This window comes from Sorghum bicolor, chromosome 8 (assembly GCF_000003195.3).
Source record: "Sorghum bicolor cultivar BTx623 chromosome 8, Sorghum_bicolor_NCBIv3, whole genome shotgun sequence".
Lineage (NCBI taxonomy): Eukaryota > Viridiplantae > Streptophyta > Magnoliopsida > Poales > Poaceae > Sorghum > Sorghum bicolor.
In genome coordinates, this window is record NC_012877.2 from 18,280,125 (window position 1) to 18,297,358 (window position 17,234).

A 17,234-nucleotide genomic window follows, 5' to 3' on the forward strand; every position below is an offset into this window, starting at 1 on the left:
TTAGTGTTAATTACGGTTAAGAGTTAAGCTAATCTACAGATTTGCCATCCAACTTGTTTTAGCCATAACTTTTGCGTCTTAGCTCCGATTTAGGTGATTCTGGTCGCTATAGTTTCGTTTCATCGAGTAGAATACAATAGTGCAGTTGCTTTCTGTTTTCGATGCTTTGGTGTCTGTTTCTGATTAACTTGTTTGTTTGCATGTATTGCTTTGATTGTGTGATGATTGTCGCGTATAGCCAACGAGACGCTCGTGAAGGAAGAGGATCAGGATCCCGCTGAGTTCGAGCAACCCGACTACGATCAAGGCAAGTGCAGACACCGTTTGTTCATTTTGAACCTACTCATTAATGTCATTTACTTTATATGCATGTGTCCAATGAATGCAAACCCTAAGGACATGACTAGCTTTACTTACCATTCCTTGTTCACCTGGGGTTATGTATATGGGTAGTCTAGGCTATACTAGGTTTGCTTAGCTGCTCTACTCATCTTACACACATGCCTAAAACAAGTAATACTCTCTACTCAACTTGATGCTTAAACTGTGCTGAATCTTTGGTCACTGCGGTGATGGCGATGTTGGATGCTTATGAGCATCGTGATGATGGTGGTGACAGGGGGAGCAGGTACTGTTGGTGGTCCGGTTTGCCGGGCGTACCCGTCTCTGCTCTCCGTAAGGACTTAGTCATGGAGCGGCCCCCTGGGACATACAGTGCAACTCCAAGCTATATGGCTCTGGCTTGACTAATTAGCAAGACCTCCACTAGTAGGGTGTTACTTTCCGGGTAGGCGTGAGGAAGTAACTTGGGTAACGAATATTAAGTTGTCGGCTGCTCGGTACGCCATGGCTATGGGTATCGACTGTCGAGCGCCCCGGCAAAAACTTGCGAGTGGCATCCTATTAGTTGGACCCTATGAAAGGTCTCGTAGTGAGACCCTGCCTGCTCACCTTGGCAGGGCAAATGGGAATCACGACTTGGAGTGAACGTGCACACCTCTGCAGAGTGTAAAACTGATATATCAGCCGTGCTCACGGTCACGAGCGGCCCAGACTCTCACATAATGAGCAAATTGGATTCACTGGATACTTGGAGATGGAACTTGGCGAGGTTGCTACCTCGTGTTTTGGCGGACTGGATATTCCGTGTTGGCAGGATTGCTATTCTGTGTTAATTATTGGGGTTAATCCCTGGACTATAATGATTATTAGGTTAGTCTTTTAAAAGATGCTAATTACTAGTTACACTAATTAAGGGTTGGGTTTATGCTACTCATAATTAGTAGTAGGTTGTTCTAATAATAGTCATAATTAAAAGTGATCAACTAAAATGCTACCGTAGTCAAACCAAGTCAGCTTTACCTTGTTTTAAGCCTTGCATGTCATTACTTTTCGTTTGTGCTTGCTGAGTTCGACATGAGCTCACCCTTGCTATAATCATTAAAGGTTGCTCGGACGATCAGGAGTACAATTGTGATTTCCCTGAGGACTACCCTAAGTCGCCTGGTTGTTAGGCTCGTGTGGTTCTGCCGTCGACCTTCCTGTGGCAAGGTGGTCCTGCTACGCCGGCGTCTAGTTCCCCTTTTCTTTATGGAACAATTTAGCTTATGCTTCCCATTCGCACTTTGATATACCTTTTGGCTTGTAATAATGGTACTCTTACTCTCATTTATGTAATACGTTTGAACACTGTGTTTTGTACCATTGATGATGTCGATCCATGTATGTGAATTTGAGATCCTGGCGCACATGTGATTTGGCACCCGAATGCTCTTTTACATCCGGGTGTGACAGAAGTGGTATCAAAGCCGTGTTGACCGTAGGATCACGCAACCTAGTGAGAAACAGCCGTTTAGTATGTCCCTTTTGGGTGAAATACACCATTGGATCTATCTATTAACTAGCTTACTAACCCGTCTCTCATTGGACTTTATCTATTAGCCTTATCTACTTACTTTTACTAACTGTTGGGTACCATAAAAAGGGATACCCAATTCAGAATAATAAAAATCACAAAAGACAAAGCAAACCATCCGCAATCACCAGGGCGCGGGCCTCGGCTTGTCTGACTCCTCGGCCTCGGGCCCAAAACACGGCTCGCCCGACCCCTTTGGCCTCGGGTGCAAGTTCCGTCTCGCCCGACCCCCTACTGACCCCGAGCAAAAATTGCAAGGCGGTTTCCGTCGGACGCAGATCCCGTCTCGCCCGACCCCGATACTATAACCACATCTGAAAACCTCTCGAGGTAAAAATCCCTAGGCTATGGCCACCTACGTTCGAGAGGTTGCGAGACTGACCTGCGAAGCGGGTTCGAACAGTCGCCTCAGGATAACCGAGTGAGGGATGACTGAAGATGAGCACAATAGAGGCCACGGTCCGAGCCCCTCAGAGGGTTGGCGCATCTTTGCCAGTCGTATCCGAGACCCATGCGGGTGTCACGCGAGTGGGATCCCATCGAGGGAGGCACCGAGCCCTCGGAACCTAACAAACGGTTCCAACATCCACCGTGACTGCCCTCGGGTATTTTGAGATGTGCGCATAAGGCCACTAGCCGACCCCTAGCGAATGGGACTCGGACATCCACTTGGATTTACCCGCTTGTAGCTCCCGGGGAACGTCGATACTCGCCCATCGAGGGTAGTACGGCACGACCCACTCCTCCTCCGAGCGAAATGATGATTGAGGGACGTAACTACAAGACGAGAAAGAACCTGATCGACGCTTGTGGGGAAAGGGCCCGGGGGCTTCCTCGCACAATGGGGACAGGCACTACGTGTAAAGAACATGCAACCTACCCCTCAAATACTCCCAACTACAACATTCAGGGGTAAAAGCCTTTCAAGGAATGACCCCATTCCTCCAAAAGGCTCGGGGGCTACACCCAGCAGGTGCGCTCGCGCGCACCCTCCGGATAAAGTAAAAAAGCTCCAAGTCAAGCAAAATAGTCCCTCGAAAAAGAACATTTTGAAAGGGTGCCTTCACCCCTTCAAAGGCTCGGGGGCTACTGTTGGGTACCATAAAAAGGGATACCCAAATCAGAATAATAAAAATCGCAAAAGACAAAGCAAACCATCCGCAATCACCTGGGCGCGGGCCCCGGCTCGTCTGACTCCTCGGCCTCGGGCCCAAAACACGGCTCGCCCGACCCCTTTGGCCTCGGGTGCAAGTTCCGTCTCGCTCGACCCCTCTAGGGCTCGGGCGACGACACCGCCTCGCCCGACCCCTCTGGGCCTCGGACGCGAGTTCCGTCTCGCCCGACCCCTCTTGGGCTCGGGCGCCAATGCCGCTTCGCTCGATCCCCCATCACAAAGCAAGGCTTCCGACACACGGCGCCCGTACCCACGACATGACAGGCGCAGTTACTCCCATATCGCAGCAGGGCATGGTGGCGACTATTCCAACCACCCTGGTCACTGCAGCCTCACATCTTTCACTATGTAACCTTACCTCTTTCACTGTGGTGTACCGCCTCACAGTAAAAGAGGAATGGGAGAGATTAACCAGTGTCACTGTTAGCTGTCTTTTCCTACTATTACAGGACAGGCTGCAGTATCACCGATCCGACCCCCACGACTCCAACAGGGCTCGGTAACCCTCCACAGGAGCAGCCATACTGTCATCCATGCCTCAAGGAAGGGACGGGCAAGCTTCCTCAGGGTCGGGACTGTGGCTTCACTACTCAGCAGAGGAAATCTCCAATCACCTATGTAAAAACCTGTGTCCCCCTTGAGACTATAAAAGGGGAGCCAGGGCTCACAACCAAGACGGGTTCATCCACACAACAAATACACCACAACTCCAAGCGAGTTCACTCACAGAGTAGCAACCAGCACTCTGCCCACCACACACAAAGCCGAGACTTGGGACTTAGCCCTCTCTCGCAACCCACCGGGTGTATACTGTTGGGTACCATAAAAAGGGATACCCAAATCAGAATAATAAAAATCGCAAAAGACAAAGCAAACCATCCGCAATCACCAGAGCGCGGGCCCGGCTCATCTGACTCCTCGGCCTCGGGCCCAAAACACGGCTCGCCCGACCCCTTTGGCCTCGGGCGCAAGTTCCATCTCGCCCGACCCCTCTAGGGCTCGGGCAACGACACCGCCTCGCCCGACCCCTCTGGGCCTCAGACGCGAGTTCCGTCTCGCCCGACCCCTCTAGGGCTCGGGCGCCAATGCCGCTTCGCCTGATCCCCCATCACAAAGCAAGGCTTCCGACGCACGGCGCCCGTACCCACGACGTGACACAGTGACTCGCATATCATAGCAGGGCATGGTGGCGACTATTCCAACCACCCTGGTTACTGTAGCCTCACCTCTTTCACTGTGTAACCTTACCTCTTTCACTGTGGTGTACCGCCTCACAGTATAAGAGGAATGGGAGAGATTAACCAGTGTCACTGTTAGCTGTCTTTTCATACTATTACAGGACAGGCTGCAGTATCACCGATCCGACCCCCACGACTCCAATAGGGCTCGGTAACCCTCCATAGGAGAAGCCATACTGTCAGCCATGCCTCAAGGACGGGACGGGCAAGCTTCTACAGGGTCGGGACTGTGGCTTCACCACTCAGCAGAGGAAATCTCCAATCACCTATGTAAAAACCTGTGTCCCCCTTGAGACTATAAAAGGGGAGCCAGGGCTCACAACCAAGACGGGTTCATCCACACAACAAAAACACCACAACTCCAAGCGAGTTCACTCACAGAGTAGCAACCAACGCTCTGCCCACCACACACAAAGCCGAGACTTGGGACTTAGCCCTCTCTCGCAACCCGCTTGTACACCCCTACAACAAGCACCTTTGGGTTCAAGGCAATACAGACCCCTGATCTCACTGGACGTAGGGCATCCTCGGCCCGAACCAGTATAAACTCTCTGTGTTCCACTTGCATCACCATCCGGGCTTAGATAGTCACGCATTCTTATACTCGTTTGTGTCTAGACCACGACTCTAGACGCCGACAGTTGGCGCGCCAGGTAGGGGCCTTTTGCGTGACGTTCATCTTTCCCTACTGCGGAAAGCTTGGATGGCAGACGGATTCCACCCACTTCACCTCGGCACCATCATGATGTTTGGGAGTTTGGAGTTCATGTCGCTCGGCTCCGGCTATGGTCCTCCTCCCACCACGTGGTGACACCGATCCGTGCCCCGAGTCGATCCCACCGCAGTCAGTGCATGGGAGGCGCTCGGGGCACCATGCGGGGGGCACCCGACGGGGGCGTCAGAGGTCTAGGATCTCTGACCCTACCACTGAGGCGAGGGTCCGTCCGGCACTACCCCCGCATATTCCTCACCAGATCGCCCATTCCTCCGGCCCGACAGGCGCTAGAGGAAGGGCCCGCGGAGCATCAAGCTCCGCTCCACGGACTAACAGGGGATCATCGTGACCTCCTGTTCCGCCCCGGTCAAAGGGCAAAGCACGGCTCCCACCCCCTTCTCAGAAGAGGGACCAGGGGGCCTCGACTTCTCATCACCCTCCATCTACAGATGGAGGAAAGGCAGCGGCACCTCCCGAGCTCCCTCTGGGACTCAAGAGCACATCCGCCACTTACGCCTCTTCCGTGAGCACTTCATTAAGTGCGTACGCGGATCTTCCAGGGCACCACCTGAGGTCTACCCTAGACCTTATCGCTACACGCCCGTTTCATCGTACCCAGAGGAACCCACCTCAGGTGACGACGAGTGGGCTGGCGCTGACTTTTCCGGGTGTGGCGACCCGGAAACTTTCATGCGTTTTCTGGAAGCTAGCAACTACTGCCTCGGCTACTCCGACTCCGACGACGGTGGATACGACCCGTCACATGAGTGCTTCAACCTCGAGGAAGGAGGAGCGCCCCCAACGCCCAAGGGGGTGCAGGACGCTCTATGCACGGGAACGCCACTCCACCTCCCAACACGACTCCCGGAGCTCATCCTGGAGCCCGTGGGGCAGCATCAGCCCCCGTAGGAGGACAGCGCCCTGACCTTGAGCAGCTCAATGAGCTGGAGGCTAGGCTCGAAGAAGAGCACCTACGCCTCCGCCAACTCCGTGAGACCCTGGTCCAAGACCAGTCCGGCCGAGGGGACGGGGGCGAGGCTAGACGCCGTGCCCGGGACGTCAACCGCCGCATCATCGAGGACGAAGGGGGTGACCACCCCCCAGTCTTCAGCACGGCCAACCAGATCATGATGGATGCCATGCTCCTCCTCAGAGCGATGCCCGAGCCGTCGACTCCCGAGGGGAGAAGGTTGCGCCAGGGGCTACGTGGCGTCCTGGAGCAAGCTGTGGTGCAGAACGCGGAAAGTTCTGCATCGCAGTCCCACGGCACGAGACGCCAAGGGGAACGACCCCCTCCTAATAGGGCACCAACGGTGCAAGGTCCGCCACCCCCTCACCCGTAAGGGGGTAACAGGGCCCCATCTGTCCATGAACGCGTCGGGGCCACCCTCGAGGCTAGAAGGCGTTATAGGGACGAGGCCGAGTCTCGGCGCTATCAGCCGCACTGAGGCGGGAGGTACAACCCTGACCACGACCGCAGCACGTCGCCAGAGCCTCCGGGCCCTCGTGTCTTCAGCGAGGCCATCCGCAGGGCCAAATTCCCGGCACGATTCCGACAGCCCGCTAACCTCACCAAGTACTCGAGGGAAACCAACCCTGAGCTCTGGCTAGCAGACTATCGCCTAGCATGTCAGCTGGGCGGGGCGGAAGATGACCTGCTCATCATCCGCAACCTGGCACTCCACCTGGCCGATACGGCCAGAGCATGGCTCGAGCACCTCCCTGAGCGCATGATCCATGACTGGGCCGACCTGGTCAGGATCTTCGTCGGGAACTTCCAGGGCACATACGGGCGCCCTAGGAACTCCTGGGACCTCAGGAGCTACCGACAGAAGCCTGATGAGTCCCTCCGAGACTTCATCAGGCGATTCTCCAAGCAATGCACTGAGCTCCCCAACATCACCGACTCCGACGTCATCGGAGCCTTCATCGCCGGTACCACCTGCAAGGAGCTGGTACATGAGCTCGGTCGCAAGACCCCCACGAGCACCAGCCAGCTGCTCGACATCACCACCAACTTTGCCTCAGGCGAAGAGGCAGTTGGTGCCATTTTCTCTGACGACACGGCCAAGGGGAAACAAAAGGCCGAGGCCACCGAGGCCTCGGGCTGACGCGACCCCAATAAAAAGAAGAAGGGTCGCAAGGGGAAGCAAGGTCAATCGGACGACAACCTAGTCGCCGCGGCAGATCACAAGAACCCTAAGCGGGCTCCTACTGGCCCCAGTCCCTTCGATGAGATGTTGAAGAAGTCGTGCCCCTATCACAGGGGACCAACCAAGCACACCCTTGAGGAGTGCACTGTCCTGTGTCAGTATTACACCAACATCATAGTCAAGGAGGGCGCTGAAGAGCCCCCCAAGGACGACGACCCTCAGGGGGAAGGCTTGCCCAAGGTCAAGAACTGCCTCTTGATCTTTGGGGGACGTGCAGCTTGCCTCACCGTGAGTCAAAGGAAGCGCGAACTCCAAAAAGTTTGCGCAGTTAGCACAGCCGCGCCCTCGTACCTCAAGTGGTCCAAGAGCGTGATCACATTCGATCGACAGGATCACCCGGACCGGATCCCCAACCCCGGGAGCTATCCGCTAATCGTCGACCCCATCATCGCCGAGACTCGTCTCCCCAAGGTGTTGATGGACAGAGGCAGCGGCCTCAACATTCTTTATGCCGAGACTTTGGCCCTCATGGGGATCAGCAAGTCTCGGCTGAGGAATGACACATCACCATTCCACAGAGTGGTGCCGGGACATCGTGCCCATCCCCTCGGGCAGATTGATCTGCCGTTTGCTTTGGGACCCCCGACAACTTCAGACGGGAGGTTCTCACCTTCGACGTGGTCGGGTTCCCAGGAACCTACCACGCAATCTTGGGGCGACTGTGCTACGCCAAGTTCATGGCCGTCCCCAACTACACCTACCTCAAGCTCAAGATGCCGGGGCCAAACGGCATCATCACCGTCAGCACGACCAGCCAACATGCCTACCAGTGCGACGTCGAGTGCATCGAGCAGGCCGAGGCTCTAGCTGAGTCTCTGTCTATCCTCACCAGCCTCGGCGACGGTGACCAGGACGTCCCCGACCCCAAGCGTCACACCGGGAGCTTCGAGCCGGTGGAGGAGACCAAGCTTGTCTTCCTCGACCCCGGGACCTATGAGGGCAGGGCGTTGAGGATCAGCTCGAGCCTCGACCCCAAATAGGAAGCAGTGCTCATCGACTTTCTCCGCGCAAATGCCGACATATTTGTGTGGAGTCCCTCGGACATGCCTGGCATACCGAGGGAAGTCGCCGAGCACTCCTTGGACATCCGAGCCGGCTCCAAGCCCGTGAAGCAGCGCCTGCGCTGATTCGACGAGGAGAAGCGCCGGGCCATCGGGGAGGAGATCCACAAGTTTCTGGCGGCCGGATTCATCAAGGAGGTATTCCATCCCGAGTGGTTAGCTAACCCTGTACTAGTTAAAAAGAAAAATGGGAAGTGGAGGATGTGTGTAGACTATACTAGGATAAATAAAGCATGTCCCAAGAATCCCTTTCCATTACCTTGTATCGATCAAATAGTTGACTCCACTGCGGGATGTGAAATTTTATCTTTTCTTGATGCTTATTCCGGCTACCACCAAATCAAGATGAAAGAGTCCGACCAGCTCGCGACTTCTTTCATCACCCCTTTCGAAATGTTTTGCTACGTAACCATGCCTTTCGGCCTTAAGAACCCAGGGGTTACATACCAGCGATGTATGCTCCAGGTCTTTGGGGACCTCATAGGCAAAACGGTAGAGGCTTATGTAGATGACATTATTGTCAAATCCAGGAAGGCAAGCGGCCTAGTGGCCGACCTAGACGAAACATTCTGGTGCCTAGGGCAAAAGGGATCAGACTCAACCCTGAAAAGTGCGTTTTCGGGGTCCCCCGAGGCATGCTCCTCGGGTTCATTGTGTCTGAGTGAGGGATCAAGGCCAATCCTGAAAAGGTCTCGGCCATCACGAACATGAGCCCAATCCATAACATAAAGGGAGTGCAGAGAGTTATGGGATGCCTGGCCTCCCCCAGTCGTTTCATCTCCCATCTCGGGGAGAATGGACTACCTCTATATAGGTTACTTAGAAAATCCGAGCACTTTTCCGGGACCCCCGAGGCCCAGTAAGCCCTTGACAAGCTCAAGGCTCTGCTCACTAACCCTCCCATTTTGGTACCCCCCGCCCAGGGGGAGCCGTTGCTCCTCTATGTCGCAGCCACCGATTAGGTGGCCAGCGCAGCTATCATGGTCGAAAGGAAGGAAGAAGGGCACGCCCTGCCGGTCCAAAGACCGGTGTACTTCATCAGTGAAGTGCTATCCGACACAAAGACCCGATACCCCCAAATCCAAAAACTACTCTATGCGGTAGTCTTAGCCCGACGCAAACTCCACCATTACTTTGAGTCTCACCCAGTCTCGGTAGTATCATCTTTCCCCTGGGAGAGGTGATTCAAAACTGAGAAGCTAATGGTAGAATTGCTAAGTGGGCTATAGAGCTTATGGGTGACGAGATCACCTATGAGCCTCGGAGAGCTATAAAATCCCAAGTTCTAGCGGATTTTGTATCTAAGTGGACGGGAACCCAACTCCCCCACCTCAGATCCAGCACGAGTGCTGGACCATGTACTTCGACGGGTCCTTGATGAAAACTGGGGCCGGCACTGGCCTCGTCTTCATCTCGCCCCTCGGAGTAAGGATGCGATATGCAATCCGACTCCACTTCCCCGCCTCGAACAACGCGGCGGAGTACGAGGCCCTTGTCAATGGTCTCCATATCGCGATCGAGCTTGGGATCAAGCGGCTTGACGTCCGAGGTGACTCCAGACTCATCATCGACCAAGTCATGAAAGAGTCCACCTGCCATGACCCCAAGATGGATGCGTACTACAAAGCAGTCCGGCGCCTAGAGGAAAAGTTCGACGGCCTCGAACTTAACCACATGTTAAGGAAATATAATGAGGCCGCCGATGCGCTCGCCAAGATGGCATCCGAGCGGGCCACGTTCCCCCCGGATGTTTTCGTCAGCGACCTCTACAACCCTTCTGTTGACTACAAAGATGACGGGGGCTCGGATCAACCCCCAGGCGACTCGGGCCCCGACCCCAAGGTCTACACCGCTCAGGAGCAGGAGGCTATGGACATCGAGTCTGAGGCCCTTGCACCTGACGACTCGCCAGACTGGCGCTACCCCTTGCTGCAACACCTCGTCGACGACACTTTGCCCTCAGACCAGGCTGAGGCACGGCGTGTGGCACGTCGCGCCAAGACTTTTCTCCTTCTCGACAGAGAGATGTACAAGCGCAGCCCCTCAAGCATTCTTATGCGCTGCATCCCCCGCCAGGAGGGAATCAAGCTTCTGGAGGACATACACTCGGGGGCTTGTGGCCACCACGCCGTGCCTCGGACGCTAGTAGGAAATGCCTTCTGACAAGGTTTCTACTGGCCCACCGCCGTGGCCGATGCCACGGAGATCGTGCTATTGACACCGTTTTTGGACATGTATCCAAGGTCGGTAGGGTGTGGATCGGCGAGACAGGGTAATAGTCATTGATCTGCAGGAAAGTTGCCGATGGAGGTGGTTGCCGATGAGGAGACAGTCGAATGTGACTAAGTCCATAGGTGATGATGTGCTTATACCGATGGCCGGTATTGACTGATACCGATGGGGAGTCTGCCGATGACATGGGAGGAAGACTCGAAGATGGCCGGTTGGTCCGTGGTGGTGTCCCAGTTTGTCACGGAAGGATGGTTTTATGTTTTCCTTAGTTGTTTAAGTAATTTTGTACATGGAGTCTGTTTAAATTTGGAATTTGAGTTCTAGTCGTGTCTGGTTGTAGCTCTTTGAGCGGGGTATAAATGTAGACCCTAGGGCATTGTAATACACACAATCTATCAATCAATCAAACACAAGTTTTTACTCATATTCCAGTATCTACTTTTTCGACGACTTCGTCATATTTTCCTTTTTTACGAGTTCTTAGGAGTTCGTCGACTTAAGCTCGGCGTATTCTCAAGTTCCGCGTGAATACCTCTTGGCCGTGGCATCTGGGCGCATCGCTGTTGTCGGGACTAAAGTATTCGAGTTACCACCTTTGCCGGTAGTCAGGTCAAATCGGCTGGCACGCCTTAACGTTTAAATCGGGTATTAGCCCTTTGTGTTTGTAGATCTAGCTTTTGCATCAACACATCTTTTGGCACGCCTAGTGGGACCAGATTCAAGATCAACATCAACATGTCGACTACTGAGTTTGATCAGGAGAACGTCATCCCCGTGACGGAAGCCAATCTCAAAGATGAGCAGAAGCAAGCTATCGCTAAAGCCATGGAGGATTACAAGCAGCAATGCCTGAGGTCCTTCAACATGAACAAGAGCGGCGAAGTGATCTAGAAGGATGCACTGCCGATGCCTCGGCAGGTTACTTTTGAAGCCAATCCTGGTAAACTACAAGAGATGGTTGATAGTGCTATCAACCATGCCTTGATCAACCAAGCTGGTGTGTTGTCCAACACGGTTTTCAATGCCGTGGCTAGAACTTTCAAGGAAGGACAATTGCCACCAGATTATGTGGGCCCCTCTCATCATCAGCCAGGGTCACCGGTGGTCACAGCTCCATCGGTTGCTACAGCCACTGCGGGTACACAGACTACTGTTCCTCCAAGCACGTTGTGAGTCACTAATGCACAATCTACGCCGATGACAACTAATCCACCGACTTCAGATGAGCAGGTTAAGCTCACTACAGATCTATTGGCATTGGCGATGTCACGACCAGTCCCTCCTCCTAACTGGTGGGGTTTTGGTATGCCCCCGGAATACTTGAAGACACCTGGCACATCTCAGGCAACTGATATGAGAGGCAAGGCTCCTATGGCATTGGCACCCCCAAATATGCTGATGAATCAGAGTCCCCAGTATACCACAACCACCACTGCAAGACCTTACACTGGGAATTCTCAAGCTCCAACGTTCCAAATGCCTAACGCATCGGCAGACTCAATGCTGATGCAACAGAGATTTATGACTCAGCCAGGGTATGTCAATTCAATGATGATGCCCAATTACCGGTCATCGGCAAGACCTATGCCGATGAATGCTAATAGTGGATGGCTTGGGCAGCAAGTCTTTCCACAAACGCCCCAACAGAATCATCAGGCTACAGGGTTCCAGCAAGGCCAGATCTACCCTGGGTTCCATAATCAGGTATTACCTAACCAGTCAATGAATCTTGGGCAGCAAATCGGCGGACAGCAGATAGGCACACAGCAGTTTGGTGGTCAGCAGGTAGGTGGCCAAATGATTAACCCAATGTTGCATGCAGATGGTGCGCCGCACAGACACGTGGAAGCTTACCAGCAGGTGCCGGATCCCCAACCGCCCCATCGGCAAGACGCTGATGCTTATTGGGCCGATAAGATCGCTGAAGTAATGAGAGACCAATTTGGGATAAAGCCCAAAGTCAACACTTACTCTTATCGGACACCGTATCCTCCTGCATATGATTTAATCCCGCTCCCAAATCGGTACAAAGTGCCAGATTTTACCAAGTTTTCTGGACAGGATGACACGTCCACCATGGAGCACGTCAACAGGTTCATCATCCAGTGCGGAGAAGCTGCTAATAGGGACGAGCTAAGGGTTCTCTTATTCTCGTCCTCATTGTCTGGATCGGCTTTCACCTGGTTTATATCATTACCTCCCAACTCAGTGGTTACTTGGGCCGATCTAGAGAAACAATTCCACAAATACTTCTTTTCTGGGGTCCATGAGAAGAAGATCACCGACTTGGTCAAATTGAGGCAACGCAATGATGAATCGGTTGAAATTTTTGTGCAGAGGATACGGGAGGTCAAGAATAAATGCTATAGTCTGGTTCTGGATGATCGGCAGCTAGCCGATTTAGCTTTCCAGGGTTTATTGCCGCACATAAGAGACAAGTATGCATCTCAAGAGTTTGAAAGCTTAAGTCATTTGGTGCAGAGAATTTCTGATCAAGATATCAAGCCTTTTGAGCCCAAGAGAGCATGGAATAAAAAGGTATCGTTCGTTGATGAGGTAGCAAGCTCAGATTCTAATGAGTAGCCAGTCATCGGCTTGGCGGAATGGGTGAAAAACAAGAAGCCGATGTCTTGTCCTTTCGGACACAAAGAGCCAGAGAAGTTCGCATTTCACATCACAAAGGCCGATAGGATATTTGACTTTCTACTTCAGGAAGGTCAGATCAAGCTGTCACCCAATCATGTGATCCCATCGGCTAAAGAATTAAAAAGGATGAAATATTGCAAGTGGCACAATGCAACTTCTCATGACACTAATGAATGCAAAGTTTTTAGACAGTAGTTACAATCGGCAATAGAATCTGGGAGGATAAGATTCGACAGCTCTAAGGTTCAGAAGCCGATGAAGATTGATCAACATCCTTTCCCAACAAACATGCTGGATGCTAAGGGAAAGGCTAAGGTCTTAACATCGGAAGCAGCTGAAAGGAACGCATCGGTGGATCCTCAGCATCAAATCACTACTGTCGATGCAAAAGGAAAAGGCCTAGTCTAGGAGGGAACTAACTCAGGGAAGCCTCCCCGATCTGGTATTGTGATAACTCACAGAAGGCCTCGGGAGACTAGGCAGCAATGTGAGGATCGGTATCGGCGCCAGCAGGAGGACTATCGTCGGGAAGAGGAAAGACGCCGGCAGGAGTGGAATCGGCATAGGGATCACTGGAATTGCCCGTTCTTCATTCATTGTTGGGAGGAAAATATCAAACTTCCCACTGTCAGGGATTGTCCTGAGTGCAATGGTTATGACCGGTATGACAGGTCCGACCGGCGTTATCGTGATGATGATCGGCGATTTAATGGGCCGATTAGGGGGAGAGCATCCGTTCACAATCGGCTGGGGGCAGGCTCAGTGTGCACGATAGTCTCGGCGATCGTGTTGAATACTTTCCCAGAAACCAGGAAGAACTTGAGGAGATGGCTAATGCTCAAGTTCCCGACGAGTTCATATTTTGTAGGGATGCCAATACTTATCGGATGGAGTCAAAGGAGAATCATCGCCCATCGGTAAGGCAGTAACAACTTCCTCCATGGTGTCCAGAGGGGTTGACCAGGACACAGAAGAGAAGACTGCAGCGTGAAAGGCGAGAAGAGTTAAGCAAGGGGGAGAACTCTGGACAGTCTGGGGATCAGCAACAACCAGATCCTAAGGGGAAAGGTCCATCGGCAGACGTCAACATGGTATTTATGTTGCCGATGGAGTTCCTTGCACCACCCAGTGATGATGAGTTGGAGTTTTCTGACCAGATAGCTCAGTTGGCTCTAGATCCGATGACAGCCATCTTCGAAAAGCCTGCCGATGATGAAAGGCAACATCTTAAGGCTCTGTTTGTCAAAGGAAGGGTTGATGGTCGGCCGATGACCAAGATTTTAATTGATGGTGGGGCTGCTATCAACATCATGCCATATGAAGTGTATCAGAAGCTTGGAAAAGGAGATCAGGATTTGACCAAGACCGATATGATGCTCAAAGATTTCGATGGGAATGTGTCTCCAGTTAAGGGGCAATATGTGTAGAATTGACCATCGGCAGTAAAACCTTGCCGACAACCTTCTTCGTGATCAGTGGATAGGGTGCCTACAACTTACTTTTGGGAAGAGATTGGATTCATGCCAATTGTTGCATCCCGTCTACAATGCACCAGTGCTTGGTTCAGTGGGTAGGTGATAAGATTGAGATTGTCCCAGGAGATCTTCTTATGTCATCGCATCGGCAGAGGCAGACACCTATGAGAGAACTAGGTGTATTTGAGGAGAAGTTTGGGAAAAGGATTTCCTTAAGGTTGCCGATTATGAAATTCCACCGATCCAAGCAGTCGATTCTGAAGATGGTTTTTAATGGATAGGTTCGCCGATGATGGAAAGTTAGGCCAGGGATTCACATCGGCCGATGATCTAGTAGAAGTAGATATAGGTAGTGGTAATAAACCTAGACCTACTTTTATTAGTGCTAAATTGAATTCTGAGTGTAAGCAGCAGTTGACCGATTTGTTAAAGGAATATAAAGATTTCTTTGCTTGGGATTATACTGAAATGCCTGGTTTGGACCGATCGATTGTTGAACATCGGTTACCTATCAAGTCGGGATTTCGGCCACATCAGCAGCCAGCTCGCCGATGTAATCCTAATATTCTTCCTGATATTAAGGCCAAAATAACCAAACTGGTTGAAGCTAAATTTATTCGGCAGTGTCGGTATGCCGAGTGGATTTCCAATGTGGTTCCGGTCTACAAGAAAAATGGAAAGCTTCGGGTCTGCATTGATTTCAGGAATCTCAACAAAGCTACACCGATGGATGGATATCCAATGCCGGTTGCCGATCTGCTAGTTTATGCTGCGGCAGGGCATCGGATTATCAGCTTTATGGATGGCAATGCAGGGTACAATCAAATATTCATGGCTGAAGAAGATATTCCAATGACTGCATTTAGATGTCCTGGTCATGTTGGGCTGTTTGAGTGGATAGTCATGACCTTCGGCTTGGAAAATGCTGGTGCTACTTATCAGAGAGCTATGAATTTTATATTTCATGAGTTCATCGGTAAGCTGGTGGAGATTTATATTGATGATGTGGTGGTTAAATCTGGAGATTTCACAAAGCATCTTGCCGATTTGCGAAAAGTGTTGGAATGTACAAGGAAGCATGGGTTGAAGATGAATCCCAATAAGTGTGCATTTGGAGTATCGGCAGGAAAATTTCTTAGTTTCATGGTGCATCAAAGGGGAATTGAAATTAGTCGAAGATCTATTGATGCCATCAATAAAATAGTTGCTCCCACCAACAAGACTGAGCTCCAGTCCTTGATCGGCAAGGTAAATTTTATCAGGAGGTTTATATCTAATTTGTCTGGTAAAATTCGTGCTTTTAGTCCTTTGCTCAAGTTGAAGGCCGATCAAGAATTTGTTAGGGGGAAAGAGCAACAGTTGGCTTTAGATGAAATCAATAATTATCTAGTAAATCCTCCGGTTCTAATTCCACCTCAGCAAGGGAAGCCCTTTAGATTGTATTTGTCTACTGATGGGATGGTCATCGGTTCAGCTTTAATTCAAGAATTTGAAGGGAAGGAACGTGTGATTTACTATTTAAGCAGGAGGCTGATTGATGCTGAGACCAGGTATTCAGCTATTGAGAAATTATGCTTATGCTTGTACTTCTCTTGTGTTAAGTTAAGGCATTATTTGCTATCGGCCGAATGCACGGTTATTTGCAAAGATGACGTGATCCGATACATGCTGTCTATGCCGATCATGAGCGGCAGGATCGGTAAGTGGATTTTGGCACTGTCGGAATTCGATTTGCGTTACGAATCAGCTAAAGCGGTTAAGGGACAGATTATGGCCGATTTTGTAACCCAACATTGCGGTACAGTGGAGACTTTAGAAATTGTACTTTGGACGCTTTTCTTTGATGGATCCACGTGCGACCGGGTGCAGGAATCGGCATAGTGTTAATTTCCCCTCGGGGAACGAAGTATGAGTTTTCTTTGCCGATTGTTGCCACGTCCACAAATAATCAGGCTGAATATCAAGCTTTGATAAAGGGTTTGGAATTACTGAAGGAAGTTCATGCTGATGCTGTTGAAGTCTTCGGGGATTCTATGCTAGTTATAAATCAATTGGTTGGAAGCTATGAATGCCGAAGTGAGGTCTTGATAACTTATTATGAAAGGAGTATGCAGTTGTTAAAGGAATTCAAGGATTTCCGGTTAGAGCATGTTCCTCGATTACATAATGAAGAGGCCAATCGGTTGGCTCAGCATGCCTCAGGATATCAGCCTATGATTGATACAATATCGGCAATCGGTGCCGATGATTGGAGGAAAGAAATCATTGATTATTTGAAGGATCCATCTAAGAAAGTTGAGAGGCGTGTTCGGTTTCAAGCTACCAAGTATGTGCTCCTTGAAGGTGAATTATATTACCGAACTATCGATGGGATTCTTCTCAGGTGCTTAGGTGATGATGAAGCTAAAAGTTTGATGGGAGAAATCCATGAGGGAGTATGTGGAGCACATCAGTCGGCTTTTAAGATGAAGTGGATGATTAGAAGAAATGGGTATTATTGGCCGACTATACTTGAGGATTGCTTTAAGTATTTCAAAGGGTGTCAAGGCTGTCAGAAATTTGGCA